The sequence below is a fragment of the Rhinoraja longicauda genome, chromosome 28 (assembly GCF_053455715.1).
Source record: "Rhinoraja longicauda isolate Sanriku21f chromosome 28, sRhiLon1.1, whole genome shotgun sequence".
Classification (NCBI taxonomy): Eukaryota; Metazoa; Chordata; class Chondrichthyes; order Rajiformes; family Arhynchobatidae; genus Rhinoraja; species Rhinoraja longicauda.
The window spans coordinates 23,982,730-24,002,022 of NC_135980.1; the positions used below are offsets into that span (position 1 = coordinate 23,982,730).

At 43.3% G+C, this 19,293-nt stretch overlaps 1 protein-coding gene across 2 annotated transcripts in view; it reads left to right on the forward strand.

The window, feature by feature from the left end:
- Window positions 1–19,293, forward strand: part of LOC144606987 (guanine nucleotide-binding protein G(I)/G(S)/G(O) subunit gamma-7) — a 146,584-nt gene that overhangs the window by 37,425 nt on the left and 89,866 nt on the right. Inside the window, exons 1-2 of one of the 2 annotated variants that reach the window (XM_078423496.1) lie at window positions 6,183–6,248; window positions 14,455–14,521. The gene's annotated coding sequence lies outside the window, so the exon portion shown is untranslated. Of the gene's footprint in view, window positions 1–6,182; window positions 6,249–14,454; window positions 14,522–19,293 lie in introns of those variants that run through there. The other variant, XM_078423495.1, reaches the window with a different exon arrangement.

A 19,293-nucleotide genomic window follows, 5' to 3' on the forward strand; every position in this document is an offset into this window, starting at 1 on the left:
CATTTTAAAATGTAGTTTAGTTTAGTTTAGAGATACAGCGCAGAAACAGGCCCTTAGTCTGCACCGACCAGCGATCCCAGCACATTAACACTATCCGACATGCACTAGGGACAATTTACAATTTTACCAAGGCAATTAACCTAAAATTGAAGCTCTTCTTAATACTGCTGTCTTAGTTGCTGCTGTAAATATTCTGTCAATCACAATTCTAAGCTTTCCAACTTATAATGATTCCATCCTCCGCTCAGAAGTGGTGACCTAAGTCTTAAGGCAGCATTAACATAAAGGATGAACTTGGACAAGTGCAACGTCTATCCTGTGTATCGTCCTGAGACGGATGAAAACTGTCCTGATATGACCGAGTTCTATCGATAGAGATGAACAGTTCCAATCTGAAGCATGCCCAACACTTCCAACCTGGACACCATGGTTTCAAATCTGACATGTAGTTAACCATCCTCCTACACAATAATTGTACACTGTCCAATCTGTCAGAAAGTTATTAACCTTCTTGCCTGGAAACAGTGTCTCATGAAAGCACGATTGCAATCCCAGTGGCGTTCTGTTCAAGAATCATCTGTCTTCAAACTTTTCTTGGCATGGTGTCTCCATTCATTTAATCTTTTTTTTGGACTAAGGTCCCCACTCCACTGCCCATTCAGGTGAAGTGTTAAAGATCCAATGGCATTTTCCAAAGAAAAGCAAGGTACCCACACAATATCCTCAACAAACAATAGATTAATGTTACTTACTCCACCCATCCGCTAATCAATCCCTCCTCATCTGTATCCACTACTCAGTTAGCAGGCAGAAACAAGGAGCTGCAGATGTTGGTTTACACAAAAGGACACAGTGCTGGAGTAGCTCAGCAGGTGAGGCAGCATCTCTGGAGAACATGGATAGATGATGTTTTAGAAACATAGAAACATAGGGCGGCACGGTAGCGCAGCGGTAGAGTTGCTGCTTTACAGCGAATGCAGCGCCGGAGACTCAGGTTCGATCCTGACTACGGGTGCTGCACTGTAAGGAGTTTGTACGTTCTCCCTGTGACCTGCGTGGGTTTTCTCCGAGATCTTCGGTTTCCTCCCACACTCCAAAGACGTACAGGTATGTAGGTTAATTGGCTGGGTAAATGTAAAAATTGTCCCTAGTGGGTGTAGGATAGTGTTAATGTACGGGGATCGCTGGGCGGCACGGACTTGGAGGGCTGTATATATATGATATGATATGATATGATAGAAAATAGGTGCAGGAGGAGGCCATTCGGCCCTTCGAGCCAGCACCGCCATTCATTGTGATCATGGCTGATCGTCCCCATTCAATACCCCGTGCCTGCTTTCTCCCCATATCCCTTGATTCCACTAGCCTCTAGAGCTCTATCTAACTCTTTCTTAAATCCATCCAGTGATTTGGCTTCCACTGCCCTCTGTGGCAGAGAATTCCACAAATTCACAACTGTCTGGGTGAAAAGGTTTTTTCTCACCTCGGTTTTAAATGGCCTCCCCTTTATTCTAAGACTGTGCCCCCTGGTTCTGGACTCGCCCAACATTGGGAAAAAAATTCCCGCATCTAGCTTGTCCAGTCCTTTTATAATTTTATCTGTTTCTATAAGCCCTCTCATCCTTCTAAACTCCAGTGAATACAAGCCTAGTCTATTCAATCTTTCCTCAATCTTTCCTCATATGCCTGTCCCGCCATCCCAGGGATCAATCTCGTGAACCTCTAGCGAAACGAGGGTCAGGCAGGTTCTCTGGAGAGAAGGAACGTCTCCCATGTGACGTTTTGGGTCGAAACCCTTCTTCAAACTGATGTCAGGGGTGGGGGCGGGACAAAGAAAGAATGTGGTGGGAGACAATAAGACAAGTGGGAGAATTGGGAAGGGGGAGAGAATGGAGAGAGAAAGCAAGGGCTATCTGAAGTTAGAGAAGTCAATGTTCATACCGCTGGGGTGCAAAATGAGGTGCTGATCCTCCAATTTGCTCTGGGCCTCACTCTGACAATGGAAGAGGCCCAGGACAGAAAGGTCAGATTGGGAATGGGAGGGGGAGTTGAAGTGCTGAGCCACTGGGAGATCAGGTAGGTTAAGGCGGACTGAGCGGAGGTATTCAGCAAAACGATCGCCGAGCCTGCGCTTGGTCTCGCCGATGAAGAGACCTCCAGGTATCAACTTCTCTACATCCCCTGACATCAGTCTGAAGAAGGGTCTCGACCCGAAACATCATCCGTTCCTTCTCTCCAGAGATGCTGTCTGACCCGCTGAGTTACTCCAGCATTTTGTGTTTACCTTCGATTTAAACCAACATCTGCAGTTCTTTCCTACACAAAACTCTGTGTGTCCATTTCCCTCCACAGATACTGCCTGTTTGGTTATTAAAAAATACAGCAGGATTTTTGATCAGCTGGGCAAGTGTGCTGAGGAATGGTTAATGGAGTTCAATGCTGATAAGAATTTACATTTTGGGAAGAGAAACCAGGGCAGGCCCTTCATAGTGAAAGGTAGGTCCTGGGGAGTGTTGTTGAGCAGAGAGATCTAGGAGTGCAGGTACACCATCTCCTGAAATCGGTGTCACAGGTAGGTAGGGTGGTCGAGAAGCCTTTTGGTACGTTGTTCTTCATCAGTTAGGGTATACAAGTTGGGACGTTATATTGCTGTTGTACAAGACATTGGTGAGGCCGCATTTAGAGTACTGTGCTCAGATTTGATCACCCAGATATAGGAAGGATGCCATTAAGCTGAAAAGAGTGCAGAGAAGGTTTACGAGAATGTTGCCAGGACTTGAGGGGCCGAGTTACAGGCAGAGGTTAGGCAAGCTAGGACTTTATTCCTTGGAGCCCAGAAGGCTGGGTGATCTTATAGAGGAGTATAAAATCATGAGGGGATATTGATAGGGTAACGGAATCAAGAACCAGAGGACGGCACGGTGGCGCAGCGGTAGAGTTGTTGCCTTACAGCGAATGCAGCGCCGGAGACTCAGGTTCGATCCTGACTACGGGTGCTGTACTGTAAGAAGTTTGTACGTTCTCCCCGTGACCTGTGTGGGTTTTCTCCGAGATCTTCAGTTTCCTCCCACACTCCAAAGACGTACAGGTATGTAGGTTCATTGACTGGGTAAATGTAAAAAAAATTGTCCCTAGTGTGTGTAGGATAGTGTTAATATGCGGGGATCACTGGGCGGTACGGACTTGGTGGGCCGAAAAGGCCTGTTTCCGCGCTGTATATGAAATATGAAAAATAAATATAAATATGACATGGGTTTAAGGTGAGAGGGGGAAGATTTAATAGGAACCTGAGGGGAACTTTTTCACTCTGGATGTTGAGTATATGGAATGAGCTATCAGAGGAGGTAATTGAGGCAAGTACAATAACAACCTACTAAAGGCATATGGACAGGTACATGAATAGGAAACGTTTAGGGGGATCTGCGCCAAACGTGGGCAAGTGGGACTAGCTTAGATGGAGCACCTTGGTCGTCATGGATGAGTTGAGCTGAAGTGCCTGTTTCCTTGCTTTATCACACTACGACTATGTCCCACTGAGTTCCACCAGTACTTTCCAGAGTATTCTTTTGATAATCTGTTTTACTTGTTGAGGGACAAACATTGGCCTGGAAAGGGAGTTGCAGCAAGGAAGTATTCTTTTAAAAATAGCATTTTGCTATATTTTTTTCCTCCAACAGAGAAGGCAGATGGGACTTTGATGTAACATCTTATCTCGTGATATCATAGCTATGCAACATTCTGCACAGCACTGAAATTGCCAGCTGTCATGTCCGTGGGTTTCTTTTGTGTTGCCACTTGTACAAGCATATGGACAGAGATAACATCGTGAAGAAAAAAATGTTTACTGACTGCAGTAACTCTGACTGCAGTGTGTGTGATCAGCAAATTACCAGGAGTCATACTACATAGAACATAGGACAGAACATTACAGGAACAGGTAATTTGTCCACAATATCTGTGTCGAACATGATGCCTACTTAAACTAATCACCTCTCCCTGCACTTATAACCATATAATAACCATATAACAATCACAGCATGGAAACAGGCCCGTTCGGCCCTACCAGTCCACGCCGACCACTTTCACTGACCTAGTCTCATCTACCTGCTCTCAGACCATAACCCTCCAATCCCCTCCTATCCATATACCTATCCAATTTACTCTTAAATAATAAAATTGAGCCTGCCTCCACCACTTCTACCGAAAGCTCATTCCACACAGCTACCACCCTTTGAGTAAAGAAGTTACCCATCATGTTACCCCTAAACTTTTGCCCCTTAATTCAAAGTTATGTCCCCTTGTTGGAATCTTCCCCACTCTCAAAGGGAAAAGCCTACCCACGTCAACTCTGTCCGTCCCTCTTAAAATTTTAAAAACCTCTATCAAGTCCCACCATTCCCTGCATATCCATGTGCCTATCCAAAAGTTGCTTAAATACCACTATTGTATTTGCCTCCAGCCCCACCCCGGCAGCACGTTCTAGGCATCCACCATTCTTTGTGTAAAAACACTTGGCCTGCACATCTCCTTTAAACTTTGCTCCCGCTCACCATAAAACTCTGCCCTCTAGGCTTTGACATTTTCATCCTGGTGAAAAAGTTCTGATCAGTCTGAAGAAGGGTCTCGACCCGAAACGTCACCCATTCCTTCTCTCCTGAGATGCCGCCTGACCTGCTGAGTTACTCCAGCATTTTATGAATAAATACCTCTTGACTCTTATACTCATTGCCCCAACCACTGAAGGTAAGTATGCCATATGTCTTTTTTACCCCATTTCAAGTTGAGTTGCTATCAGCACATGACACAAACCAGTTTATAAAGGTACACTACAACCTCACACACTTATATGTGAGTGGGTAGATAGATATATCCACTACATCAGCTGCATTATCCGCTTAAATCTCTTAAATGGTATGAGGAATCTGCATTCTTCTGAATCAGAAACAAGAATGCTACCCAGTGACTTTCTGAACGTTATTGTTGCAGAATGGTTGACTGCACTGCGGAAACAGTGGTTGCCACCCTTCACCCCTCAATATAGTCACAGAGAGCTACCACTTGGATCAACGCCCTTTGGCCCACTGAGTCTGCACCAACCACCTTTGTACACCAACCCTGCGTTCATTCCTTTTTCCAATTCTACCCACATTCTCATCTTCTGCCCAGATTCCACCACTCACCTACACACTGAGGGCAAATTACAGTGGCCAGTTAATCTGCCAACCTGGCAGTGGCATTTGGGATGTGGGAGAATACGGGAACACTCAAATGATATACATACGGTCACAGGGAGAGCGTGCAAACTCCACGCGGACAGCATTGGAAGTCAGGATGGAACCCGGGTCTCTAGCATTGTAAGGTAATTACTCTTCCAACCACACCACTGTGCCATCCTGGTATCATGGGATATATTACACATGCAAATATCGTTCATATTATTTATTGTTAAATCGGTTGAAATTTTTTTTTGTCTTTGACATTCCTGTTTCCTTTTGAAACGAAGTATTATATGGATTCAACTTACCCAGTTATACAAGTACCTTTCACGCTGCACAACCAAGGGCAGATGCTCTTGGTGTTTACATCTATTAACAGGAAGTAAATCAATCATATCAAGGTCAGCTCAGGCACCCAAGGCAGGGCGGCAATAAGTTGGCTTTCTTTCAGCCTGAAGAGCCAAGAGGTGTATAAGAGTTAGGAGAGATTTTGCGGCAGACAAAAGCAGATTAAAGAAAGGAAGTCCAAGGGAAAAAGGATAGCAAGGGAAAGGGAATGCATTGCATTGAATGCCAGCTTTCGCCAATTGACTGAATGGAGCAATCATGATATAGTCCCTGGCTTTGCATGAAATCAGTCAGAACTGTCATTGCCTCTCTTGCCTCAGCGCTGCATGAAGGGCTGGCAACCAGCCAAGTTTCTTAGTATTCTAAAAGGAAATCGGAAATGACAAGAGTGCTCTGATATTTGATTTCTAACGGATGGTGATGGACAGATACTCAATTTGCATTAAAGTGCATTCCAATTGAACTGTTAATTTTATGCAGATATAAAGCGGTTACATTTTTTTCGGGATTTTGTAACCTGTTTGGAAAAGCCATTCGAGTTCAACAGCGTGACGATATCCATTTACAGCAACAGCTCCCTGAAGTAAAGCCTTGAATTTCTATCACATCCCCTTCCTTATGCAGCAGTGCGGGCAATGGTGTTGTGTTGGACACGTGGCAGGCATTTGTGCACAACAAGCTCCTGTGAGTAGTCATGTATTAATGAGGGATACGTTTTGGTCAGAACACCAGGGAATAACTCTCCTCCTTTTCTGCAAAATACTGCAATGGAATTTTCAAGGTCAATTTACGAGGGCATTCGGGGGCATTGGTTTAATATAATGTTAGCTCAGTGGCGCAGCAAGTAGAGCTGCTGCCTCACAGCACCAGAGACCTGGGTTAGACCCTGACCTCGGGTGCAGTCTGCGTGGATTTTGCACACGTTCTCTGTGACCACTTGGGTTTCCTCTGCGTGCTCTGGTTTTGCCCCACATCCCAAAGATGTGGGTTTGTTGGTTACTTGGCCTCTAATAATTACCCCTTATTTGTCATGAGTGGGTGAGAGATTGAGATAACATAGAATCGTTTGAGGCTGGTTATGGCACACATTAAATCCAGCCTACCAAGCAGCCTTGATCCACTGCAGTTAGCCTATCACCACAACAGGTCCACGGCTGATGTCATCTACTTGGCCCTGCACTCATCCCTGGAACACATGGATAAGAAGGAAACCTACGTCAAACTCCTATTCAGACTGTAAGTCTGCTTTCAATACCATTATCCCAACCAAGTTCATCTCCAAACATGTGGAACTTGGAGTCAGCACTCCCCTATCTTTAACTAGACATTATTGGACTGTATCTTGCATTAAATGTTGTATACTTTATCCTTTTTTTGTACATTCTGAATGGCTTGATTATAATCGTGTGTGTGTGTATATACATAAATATATAACCTTGTGGTGTACGGAGAGTTAGGTTTGAAAGTTTCCTGGTCTGTTTCCTGCAAAATACAGTAGTTAATAAGCAGAGGGAGCTATCAGTCTGAGCAATATTTATGATAACACTGGAGGGTCAAGTTGAAAAGACACTAAAATTGCATTTCTATGAGTTTAATTAAAGAAAGAATTGGCTGGCATAGTGGTAGAGTTGCTGCCTTACTGTGTCTGAAGAAGGGTCTCGACCCGAAACGTCACCCATTCCTTCTCTCCTGAGATGCTGCCTGACCTGCTGAGTTACTCCAGCATTTTGTGAATAAATACCTTCGATTTGTACCAGCATCTGCAGTTATTTTCTTATATTATTCCAATTGATATGCTTACCCATTGAAAGACTGATTCCAGTCAATAACTTTCAATCGATTCCCGGAGTTCTTGGTCCTTGAGTAATCTATATTTCAGTATTTTACGTTTTGGACTCCCCTTGTCAAAGGATTTTTCTCTTCATATGCTACCAAATCCTTGTTTGATTTTAAACTCTTCAAATAGATTTAGTTTAATTTGGTTTAGTTTAGAGATACCGCGTGGAAACAGGTCCTTCAGCCCACCGAGTTCACACCGATCAACAATCATCCATACACTAGTTCTATTCCACACACTCGGAACAATTTACAGAAGCCAATTAACCTAAAAACTCACATGTCTTTGGAATGTGGGAGGAAACCGGAGCACCCGGAGAAAACCCATGTGAAAAACGTACAAACCCCATACAGACAGCACCCATAGTGAGGTTCGAACCCGGGTCACTGGGGCAGTAAGGCAGCAACTCTACCACTATGCCAGCCAATTCTTTCTTTAATTAAACTCATAGAAATGCAATTTTAGTGTCTTTTCAACTTGACCCTCCAGTGTTAACATAAATATTGCTCAGACTGATAACTCCCTCTGAAGAAGGTTCTGAAGAAGGGTCTCGACCCGATACGTCACCCATTCCTTCTCTCCTGAGATGCTGCCTGACCTGCTGAGTTACTCCAGCATTTTGTGAATTCAATACCTTCAATTGGAATAAAATAAATGTATGAAGAGATTCAAGGGAAAAACAAATGATGGTCTAATTAAATGTCAGAATATGTTTTGGGGATTAAATATCCTCCTACTGTTTGTGTGTTCATCAGCAAGTTCCCCAAAAGAGCTGAGTGATTAGCGTTATGGAGTTATAGAGTCATGGTGTCTTATGGCACAGAAACAGGCTCTTTGGTCCAAATCATCTATACCAACCAAGGTGTCCCATCTAAATTAGTTTAATTTGCCCACATTGGGCCCATATCCCTCTAAACCTTTCTTATCCATGTACCTGTCCAAATGTCTATTAAATGCTGTTACAGTGTCTGCCCACTACCAACTACTTCCTTTGGCAGCTCGTTCCACATACCCACCATCCTCTGAATGAAAATGTTGCCTCTTGGGTTCCTATTAAATTTCACCTGAAAACCTAGGCCCACTAGTTCCTGATTCCCCTGGCCTGGGAGAATGACATTGTGTACTCATCCTATCTATTCCCTCATAATTTTATGCATCTTTATAAAATCAGAACATCTTTTCTTTGGGGAAAATCTCTAATCTGTAGTCAGTGTATCACTCGTGAATATTGGGTTGTGATTTCGAAAAAGCCACTCATTGGAGAATACCAAATCTATCACCATGTATTTACCATGTCAATGTCCTGTGTCCATGTGTAAGTCTGGGCAGTAAGTGCCGACAAATGAATTGTCCATGTTGGGTATCAAAACAAGGCCTAATTATGTCTTCTCATTAACCCTCCAGAAAATGAACTACTTTTTCCATGTAGAATGCAGCCTCAATTTTGCTTTCAAATATCAGGATCCTTGACTGAAACGCATGTCGTTTAGATTTAATCATGAATCAGATTTATGTCCAAGACCAAATAATGTGCACATTATACACTGTATATAATGTGGGTGATTTTTAATTGCCCACTGAAGGGGTTGGGAGGATAACTCAGTTGTACAAACCCCACAAAACGTTTCCGAAGTTAAGGTGCTGAGAAGACCAGACAGGCAGTACTTGCCCCGGAGTGATGGGAGGTTACTCAAAATAGACGCACCATCACCTTTATGATAACATTTTGTCATTGTTATTTATTATGAGGAAATGAAGCTGTGCTCACGACGACTAAATATAATGAGGCAGTGGATTTCCAATCATAGGAGATGCCATAACATATTTAAAATTTAATCCTAATCATTATATGATTTTTTAAAAAAGAGTCAGTTCAAGCATTGGTTTGCAAATGTATGCGTCTACCAAAAATATACAAGTCTGTGGGCGATTTGTACAGGTCATCAATTATTCATCACCGTTACATCAAAGTGAGCAGAAATCCCAACATATTCCTCATTGTCAGCAGCTGCCTCTGCCTGCTGAGGTTAACAAGACAAGCACGGCACTTTGATGCACTCTCGGTAGATGCTAATATTACCCACAGCGGGACTCAGCGGGAGGGATCGCTGAAACTCAGAGCCGCATCTTTACAGCATTGGGTTGAGACTCAAATGTGATATGAAGATCCAAGGTTTATTTTAAGTTTCTCTTTTTTATTCTAATATTTTTATTTTTATTCATCTTGGTCCTTTTGAATGTATTTACATCTTCCTAGAGTCTGTCTCCCAAGGCAGCAGGTAGCCACTTAGTGATGTGAGCCCAGACATTACTGCAGAGCCTGTCCCCGAACCACACTCGGGTACGTGATTCTAGTAAATGTTGCTAGATCATAATTGTGGTCAGGAACCCTCAACAGTTCACCCCTCAATAATTCAGGATCATTGTGTCCTTGCAATGGGGATCGACAGGTAATAATCAGGAGCAGGAACCCAGGATAGTTTACCCATCTAGAGTCACAGAGAGTCATAGAGTCATACAGCATGGACAATAAACAATAGACAATAGACAATACGTGCAGGAGGAGGCCATTCGGCCCTTCGAGCCAGCACCACCATTCAATGTGATCATGGCTGATCATTCTCAATCAGTACCCCGTTCCTGCTTTCTCCCCATACCCCCTGACACCGCTATCCTTAAGAGCTCTATCTAGCTCAACTCGCCCATTCCAACCAAGATGCCCCATCTAAGCTAGTACCATTTGCCCGCATTTGGCCCATATCCCTCTAAATCTTTCCTATCCATGTATCTGTCCAAGTGTCCTTTAAATGCCATATGGTACTTGCCTCAACTACTTCCTCCAGCAGCTTGTTCCATATACCCACTGAGTTCTGAGTGAAAACTTTTCCCCTCAGATTCGCAATAAATCTCGCCCCTGTCATTTTAAACATATGAGCTCTTGTTTTTGATTCCCCCACCGTGGGTAGAGAAATTTGCCTCCTAAAGGTTTGTTTCTGGATACAAGCCCTTTGGCCCACCGAGTCCATGCCAACCCTTGATTACCCGTTCACACTAGTTCTATGCTTTTGCATGCACTCATGACACATTAGGAGCAATTTACAGTGCTCAATTAACCTCTGGCAGCTTGTTTCAAATATCCACTCAATGAAAAAGTTATTCCCTTAGGTTAGTATTACAACTTAGACCAATTAACCTACAAACCCACACATCTTTGCGATGTGGGAGAAACCACAGCACCCAGGGAAACCCATGCGGTCACAGGGATAAAGTGCAAACCCCACACAGACAGCATCTGAGGTCAGGATTGAACCTCTGGCACTGTGAGGCAGCAGGCATACCATCTGTGCCAGTATGCTATGGTGTGTCTCCAATAATCACCTCTGCAACAACTCCAGCGGCACTGCGAGAAGAAATGTCCTCATGTGGCCAAAGTCGATAAGATTCGGAACAAATTGTTTGAAAGTGTGGTGGAATCAGATTTAACCAGAGCATTGAAAAGGCAACTGGATATGTACCTGTACAGGAGTGATTTCAAGGTTATGGGATGAGGCTGCAGTGCAAGGCTAAATATGACACACCAGTTTTTATTTATATAGCTCCTTTGACACAGCAGATCATCCTGAACCACTCATGGAGGATTTAAAAAGCAAAACCGGAAACCAGAAGACATGAGGAATTGGAGACAAGTTATCAAAAGAGAGAGGTTTTGAGGAGTGCTTTGAAAGAGGAAAGGGAGCCGGAAAAGTGGACATGTGCAGAAAAGGAATTCCAGCGACAAGGGAAATGACTGCTGAAGGCACAGGTGCCAGTGCTGGAGCGATAAAGCTCAGGGAGTCCAGAATTGGAAGAGTTCCACAGAAACTCTAGGGCTACTGCAGATGACTAAGAAAGGGAAGGGCAAAGTCCTGTAGGGAATTTAAGATTAAAATCACGGCTTAGCTTAACTAGATGATTGGAACCCAGTGGAAGCGAGAACACCAGCAGCAGACAGACAACCCTTTGTTGACTTCGTTTACAAAGGGTGAGCTGATGGAATATGGGCAGGAGTCCAAAGGAATAGTCAGGTTGCAAGTTAAAAAAAGTGTGGATGGGAGCTTCGGCAGCAGATGAAATGAGATAATGGGGAATGCGGAAATAGAAATGGAAATTCCAGTGAATCTTAATCGGGTGAGGATAATTTGGACCTCTGACTAGTACAGTTGTATCGCTATTATTTCAAATTTAACCCATTATCCAGATTTGGCCACTTATTTATTAAAACACACTGCTGGCCTGTCACGGTTTACTTTCAGCAATGGTCTGAATGGTTGTATCTGACCCCACCCCTCCTAATTTACCAATATTTTTTAATCCCCATTCCCAAATTAGTAATCTCCAAATTCCACTTCTCGCTCTTCAACAACTTGCCTATTCCTGGCCAGCCTTCCCTTCCCTTCCCCTCTCACTCCACTCTGGCACCTGGCCTAGGTCTGAGATGCAAAGGAAGGTACCTTGCGGCAGTTCCTTGACTGAAACACTCGCCTGCACCTTGTGTAATGATTGGCTATTTCATCCTTAATGGCACTGTGCAATTACTGAGGAAGAAGGAAATCCCCTCACATACGCCCTCTGCAAGGTTAACATCATATCATATATATACAGCCGGAAACAGGCCTTTTCGGCCCACCAAGTCCGTGCCGCCCAGTGATCCCCGTACATTAACACTATCCTACACCCACTAGGGACAATTTTTACATTTACCTAGCCAAATAACCTACATACCTGTACGTCTTTGGAGTGTGGGAGGAAACCGAAGATCTCGGAGAAAACCCACGCAGGTCACGGGGAGAACGTACAAACTCCTTACAGTGCAGCACCCGTAGTCAGGATCGAACCTGAGTCTCCGGCGCTGCATTCGCTGTAAAGCAGCAACTCTACCGCCACCTGAAATGTGTTTCCTGAAACTGAAATTGTTCCTTAGTATATAGTTTTAAGATATGTATGTGGGCAGGAGGTCCAGTATTTACTGTCTATCTTCAGTTTTATAAATGCAGCATGGAAACAGGCCCTTCGGCCCACTGGGTCCACACTGACCACCGATTAGTTGTTCACACTAGTTCCAAGTTATCCAACTTTCACATCCACTCCCGACACAATAGGGGCAATTTACAGTGCCCATTTAATTTATAAACACTCATATCTTTGGGATGTGGGAGGAAACCGGAATACCCGGAGGAAACCCCGCGGTCACAGAAAGAACGTGCAACCTCCACGCAAACAGCATTTGAGGTTCAGATCAAACCCGGGTCTCTACCAACTGCTCTACCAGCAGCTCTACCAACTGCGCTACTATGCAACGCTTGCATTGTATGGCTTGCTGGGCCATATCAGGGAGCGGTTAGGAGTCAACTACAAGTAGAACTGGAATCATCGGGGATGGGTAAAGATGGCAGATTTCCTTTCCTGAAAAACATTAGAGAACCGGCTGGTTTTGAAGTTGCAATTAGGCAGTTCATGGTTACCAATAAAGATCCTAGTTTTGAAATATTCGAAATACATTTAATTACTTAAATATGCATCTCTGGATCAACTCGCTTGACATTAGTCCTGTAACATAATCACTAAGCTACTATATCCCTTAGTAAACAATATAGTATGTTTTAGCTGCATGGAAGGAAACTCAGCCAATTTATTTTTTGCTGTCAGTGAGTTTCATTTCAGTCCTTATTTTCTGCTTATTACTTTGATGGGCTGATGTTATCATTTTTCTTCCCTGTTGTTTAAAAATTGTGATATTATAAATGCCAACTCATCAAAATGATAAACGGCAATTTATTTCTGGAAAATATATTTTTGGTAACTGCTTATTATCTCCACTTTTTGATTATCAAATTAACTGTCTCTGCATTGGTCTGTTTAAAAAAAAAATCCCCAATAGCCTTCTGTCTCTTGTTTCTGTTACTCTCTCGGTCTCTTCCCTGTCTGTCTCTCTGCACAGTGTTATCAATACTTTCAAAAATACTTCATGGCACAGAGTGCTTGCCTGCAATTTTATTACCACATGTGTAATAGCTTTTCATTCTAAAAATGGATGATTAATATCTGCAGCACAGTGGTTTACAGTTGACTGAACGTACAGATTAAAATGGACTGATACACTCACTGAACTCCATCTTGTTGGATTTCGATCCTCAGAGGAGATTCAGTGCATGAATACAATTAAATACCTCAAGGTGAATAAAACAATCCATAAATGTAATCGCTTTGCTTTTGAAGTGGCTGTCGATATTCTCAGTTTAATTGATCATCAGAATCTATTTTTATTTCAGGCAGGTCTCATTAACGTCCTTTTGTGTGCAAAGACCCAGAATGTGGTCTGTTGTTCAAGGCTCACCAAGTTCGATTTTAACTCCTGGCAGGAATATGAAACAGTAGGTGACTCGGCCAGTTAACAAGTTAGGCCTCTGCTGGCTGACATCCAAACAAAAGAACAATGGAACTCCAGAGCTCATTTCCATCCTGGATGGAAAACTATCCTTGATTAGTTGTACTAAAGCCAATGAAATCAGATTTTAAAAGCAGTATGCAGCGTGCAACTGTTTAGTGGAAACATACAATCCTTTGGGTACCAGGTCAAATGAAAGTTGTCTGGACTGAGATTAATGGAGAGTGGAGAACAAGAGTATATGTAGAATAAATGTAGGTAAATTAAGTTGTAGATAAGTCATGATCAGATTGAATGGAAAGCAAACTCAAGGGGAGGACAGAAGAGGCAGGGGTCAGGGAAATGGGAGCAACGTTTGGTGGCTTGCTATGCTGAACCCTGGAAAATCTCTTTGCATTGTTAGCTTCCCATATTCATAACTGAAGGAGTGGCCACCAGGAACACTCGAAGAGGAATTAACCTTCCATTAATTGTAATTTTTAAGCTCTTCCCGATTGCATGAAAAAACTGGAGTGACCCTCGTCTTACTCTCCTGTCTCCCAAATCCAACCCATTCATATTCTTCCCACAAGCCAATTCTTTTGATCATAATTATAGCTACCTCAATTTAGCTTTCTTTGTTCCCTCAGAACCCCAACTCCATTCAGATTTATTGACCCGAATCTTGAACATTTCCAACACCCGAGCATTTTTGGGGTAAGTAATTACAGATTTTGATGAGGTTTGTCGGGGTAAATGTGGAGATGATGTTTCCTCTCATGCAACAGTTTGACACTTAGCTGTGATCTGAGGAGGATTTTCTATTCTCAAAGGATTGTGAATCCGTGGGATTCTCTATCCTAGGGAACCGAGGAAGATGGCTTATTAAAGGCTGCAGAAGGCAGATTTTTGCACTGAAACAAAATGTTCAGGCAGGAAAATGGAGCTGAGGCTAAAACCACTCCTGATTCTATTTCTTACCGTATGTTGTTTAGAGTTGAGAGTTCAGAGTTATAGTGTGGAAACAGGGCCTTTGGCCCTCCAAGTCCATGCCAACCATCGATCACTCGTACACTAGTTCTATGTTGTCCCACTTTCACATCCTACACTCTTGGGGCAATTTATAGAACCCAATTAACCTACAAACCCACACGATTACAGAGAGAATGTACAAACTCTACATAGACAACATCTGTAGTCAGGATCGAACTCGGGTCTCAGGTGCTGTGAGGCAGCAGCTCTACCACTGTGAGGCAGTGCAACTCATTTCTACTGTTATTTCTACCACTATTTCTACTGGCCCTTGCTTATGGTTTTGTTTCAGTTTTATTCCAAAATTACTTCTCTTCCCCTGGATTCACCCACCATGGGGAAATGTTTTTCTGTTTCTGGTTGGAGGAATCCATTTGCCACTTCTATCATCCTAAGTGAATGATTCCTGGTCAAAGATGTAAATCAAGTGAATGTAATCTGTACTCATAACATTATCCTTTAATTCTGGTTATTGTAGAAGGGCAGCATGGTGGCTCAGCGGTAGAGTTGCTGCCCTTACAGCTCCAGAGACCCGGATTTGATTCTGACCACAGGTGCTGTCTGTACAGAGTTTGTACGTTCTCCCCGTGACCACGTGGGCTTTCTCTGGGTGCTCTGGTTTCCTTCCGTACTCCAACAATGTTGAGGTTTGTAGGTTAATTAGCTTGGTAACATTGTAAATTGTCTCTAGTGTGTGTAAGTTAGTGTTAGTGTGCGGGGATCACTGGTCGGCACGGACTCGGTGGGCCGAAGGGCCTGTTTCCATGCTGTATCTCTAAACTAAACTAAACTAAGTAAGTCTACATGTTATTTGGAGGGTAATACTTTCTATTTTTATATTGTGGGATTTAGATCTTCCTACACCAAGGCTAGTGTCCACTCCGCAGATTACCACTGTGTTCAGTTTTCTTTTAATAATAATAATAATAATGCATTACATTTATATAGCGCTTTTCATATACTCAAAGACGCTTTACAGGGATTTAAAGAACATAGGGAAGTGAATAAATAGATAAATAAGTAAACGAACAGAGAAAGGAGACAGAAGGTGAGGTGACCTTCAGTGGTTGAAGGCAGTACTGAACAGGTGAGACTTCAGTGATGTTTTGAATGTGGTGAGTGAGGAGGAGTCTCTGACGGTTTGACGGGTTAGTGAGTTCCATAGGGTGGGGGCAGCGATGGAGAAAGCCCTGTCCCCCCAGGATCTGAGTTTGGTCCGGATGTGGGGGGATAGGAGATTGGCAGCAGCAGAGCGGAGGGTGCAGGTGGGAGTGTGCCTGTGGAGGAGGTCGGTCAGGTAGGATGGGGCCAGGTTATGGAGGGCTTTGTAGGTCATGAGGAGGATTTTGTACTGGATTCTCTGGGGGATGGGGAGCCAGTGGAGTTTGTAAAGGACGGGGATGATATGGTCACGGATCGGGGTGTGGGTGAGTAGACGGGCAGCGGAGTTTTGAATGTATTGAAGTTTACTGATGATTTTTGAGGGTGCGCCATAGAGGAGGCTGTTGCAGTAGTCCAGACGGGAGGTGATGAAGGCGTGGATGAGGGTTTCTGCAGCTGTGGAGGAGAGGGATGGACGGAGACGGGCAATGTTTTTGAGGTGGAAGAAGGCTGTCTTTGTGATGTGTTTGATGTGTTTGATGTGTTTGTCGAAGGTTTGATCAAAGATGATTCCAAGATTCCGGATGTGAGGGGAGGTGGATACTGGGAGACCATCAATATTGAGGATGAAGTTTTTGGTGGATTTGGTGAGCGTTTTTGGACCAATGATGATGATTTCAGATTTGTTGCAGTTGAGTTTGAGGAAATTTGATTGAAGCCAAGATTTTATTTTCAGTGATGCAGTTTGTCAGTGTAGAGTGTGTGGTGGTGGAGATTGACTTGGTGGAGATGAGGAGCTGGATATCATCGGCGAAGCAGTGGAAGTTGAGACCATGACGGCGGATTAATTGACCAAGGGGGAACAGGTAGAGGATGAAGAGGAGGGGGCCAAGGACTGAGCCTTGGGGGACACCTTGGGGGAGGGGAGCGGTGGGGGATTTACAGTTGTTAATGGAGATGAACTGGTGCCTGTCAGAGAGGTAAGATTTGAACCAGGATAGGGCTGTGCCGGTGATGTTAAAGGAGGTTTCAAGTCGGGTGAGGAGAATGGAGTGATTTATGGTGTCAAAGGCGGCGCTGAGGTCAAGTAGGATGAGGATGTTGAGGTTGCCAGCGTCGGAGGAGAGGAAAAGGTCGTTTGTGATTTTGAGGAGCGCAGTTTCAGTACAGTGGTTGGAGCGGAATCCGGATTGGAAAGTTTCATACAGGTTATTGGTAGAGAGGTGGTATTTGAGTTGGGAAGCTACAGCACGTTCCAAAACTTTGGACAGAAAGGGTAGGTTGGAGTACTTTTGTACTTGGAAATATGTACTCATCAAGTTTAACTAATAGATAGAGTATTTGTTTGTGTTACTAGCTTATGTAACCCAGCTGTGTGTGAAAATTGCTTCAACATACAATTGCAAGTTAATAAACAAAACTTTGTGGTTTAAAATGGTAATCTGAATGCACTAGGATGTAAACTTTGGGAGTGTCAGTCGTGGGAGGAGGAAGGAAGGCTCACAGCAGCGGGTTAGGAACACTAACATTTAATGAATCACATCTGAGTTTATGGATGGAAATTTTGGACCTGGCAGTGTCTTGCCTTGGCTGCTGCTGTTACTGGAAAGCAGTCAGAACACTTCCTCTGAATTCCCAACTCATTGGCACCACTGGGAACATGGGAAATGAAAGTGGAAATAGTAGGAAGGATTTTTAAAAAAAGTTTCCTAACGTTATACTCGAGTTCTCTTGTCAAGATAACTTATGGGTAGCTGTTGGTTGCATCAATCCCAGAGGCCTGGGTTTACCCAGTCATTCATCATACTGTGCAAGATGTCTGATTATTTCCAGAATCCATATTTCTCGCACTGATGAAGACAATATTGTATATTAGTTTATGCATATGTCCGTTCTGTTACATATTTCCACAACCACATGCCCACTGATATGCATTTGCACAAACAGATCACCACTGTAATACAATCTCACAGACACAGCTTTACAGATACACATTAACACAAATACATCCCCACTGATATACAATCTCAGAGATACATTTATACTGATAACATTCCCGTGAACACATCCCAACTGATGTACATCCCTGCAATCTCAAGCACACTAATGTACATGCCCTTCACATTGATATAAGCCCACGTCAAATACACCCATTCAGAAATACGTCCATGTACATATCCCCACATTTGATTATGCCATAAATCTCCATTGAAATGCATTTTGATAAGTTCATCCCTACAATCTGGCCTGGTCCAACCACGTGGAAACAACAGAAATCTGGCAAGTCTCTAATGATTCTTACCAATTCCTACAAATATGCCAAAGAAAGCATCCTATTCGGAATGCATTGCAGCTTGGTACGGCAACTGTTCTGCCTGAGGCCGCTAGAATTTTGAGTTGTGAGCGCGGTCCAGTCTATCATGCAACGCAGCCTCCCCCTTATCAACTCCATCTCTGCTGCAGGAAGGCAGCTAATATACTAAAGAACCACTTGCACCCTGATTATTCTCTCTTCTCCCTTCTTCCATCAGGCAGCAAGATACAAAAGCATGAAAGCACATATCACCAGTTTCAAGAATAGATTCTTCCTCAACTCTTGAATGGACCTCCCAAATGCTAAGGATGAATTCCTAATCTTCCAATCTATCTCCTTGCAGCCCTTGCACATTTTTAAAAATCTGCTCTTTCGCTGTAGTTATAACAATAATTTCTGCACCCCGTAATGTTTTTTAAATTTTGCACCAGCTAAAGTATTTAGGTATGGAATAATTTGCCTGGATAGCACACACAAAAAAAATTGTTTACTGTATCTCAGTACACATAATAAAAATGCTATTATATTTGTCCACAAGTGTGTCCACATTAATATATACTCACAGGACACCTAGACCGTTAGCAGTGTCCTTCAAAGACATCAATCTACTATCCCTATCCACAAATAGAATCATGCTGAGATGCATACAGAACTTTATCTGCAGCCTTATCCAGTTTCACACATATATATATATATATATATATATCCTACAAATGCAAACCCCAGATTTACATGACCTTCAGACACACCCACACTGCTTTACACACACATACACAACACTGTGCATTAACACCCACTGACTGCCTGAGCCCATTGCTTAAGGAGCCAGAAAGTGGCAGTCTGATGAGGCCAGGCTATCTTGAGCCACTGCTCTCAAGTGGGATGACTACTCATTTGCCGTCTTCACGAGCATAAGCTAAAATCAGCCCCAGTGGTTGGGGTGATAACCTACACTGGAATTCGTTTTAAATGTTCTTATTTCATTGTTGCATGTAAACCTTTTGATTTTAAAGGGAATGTACGGTAGTCTTGTAAAACAGAT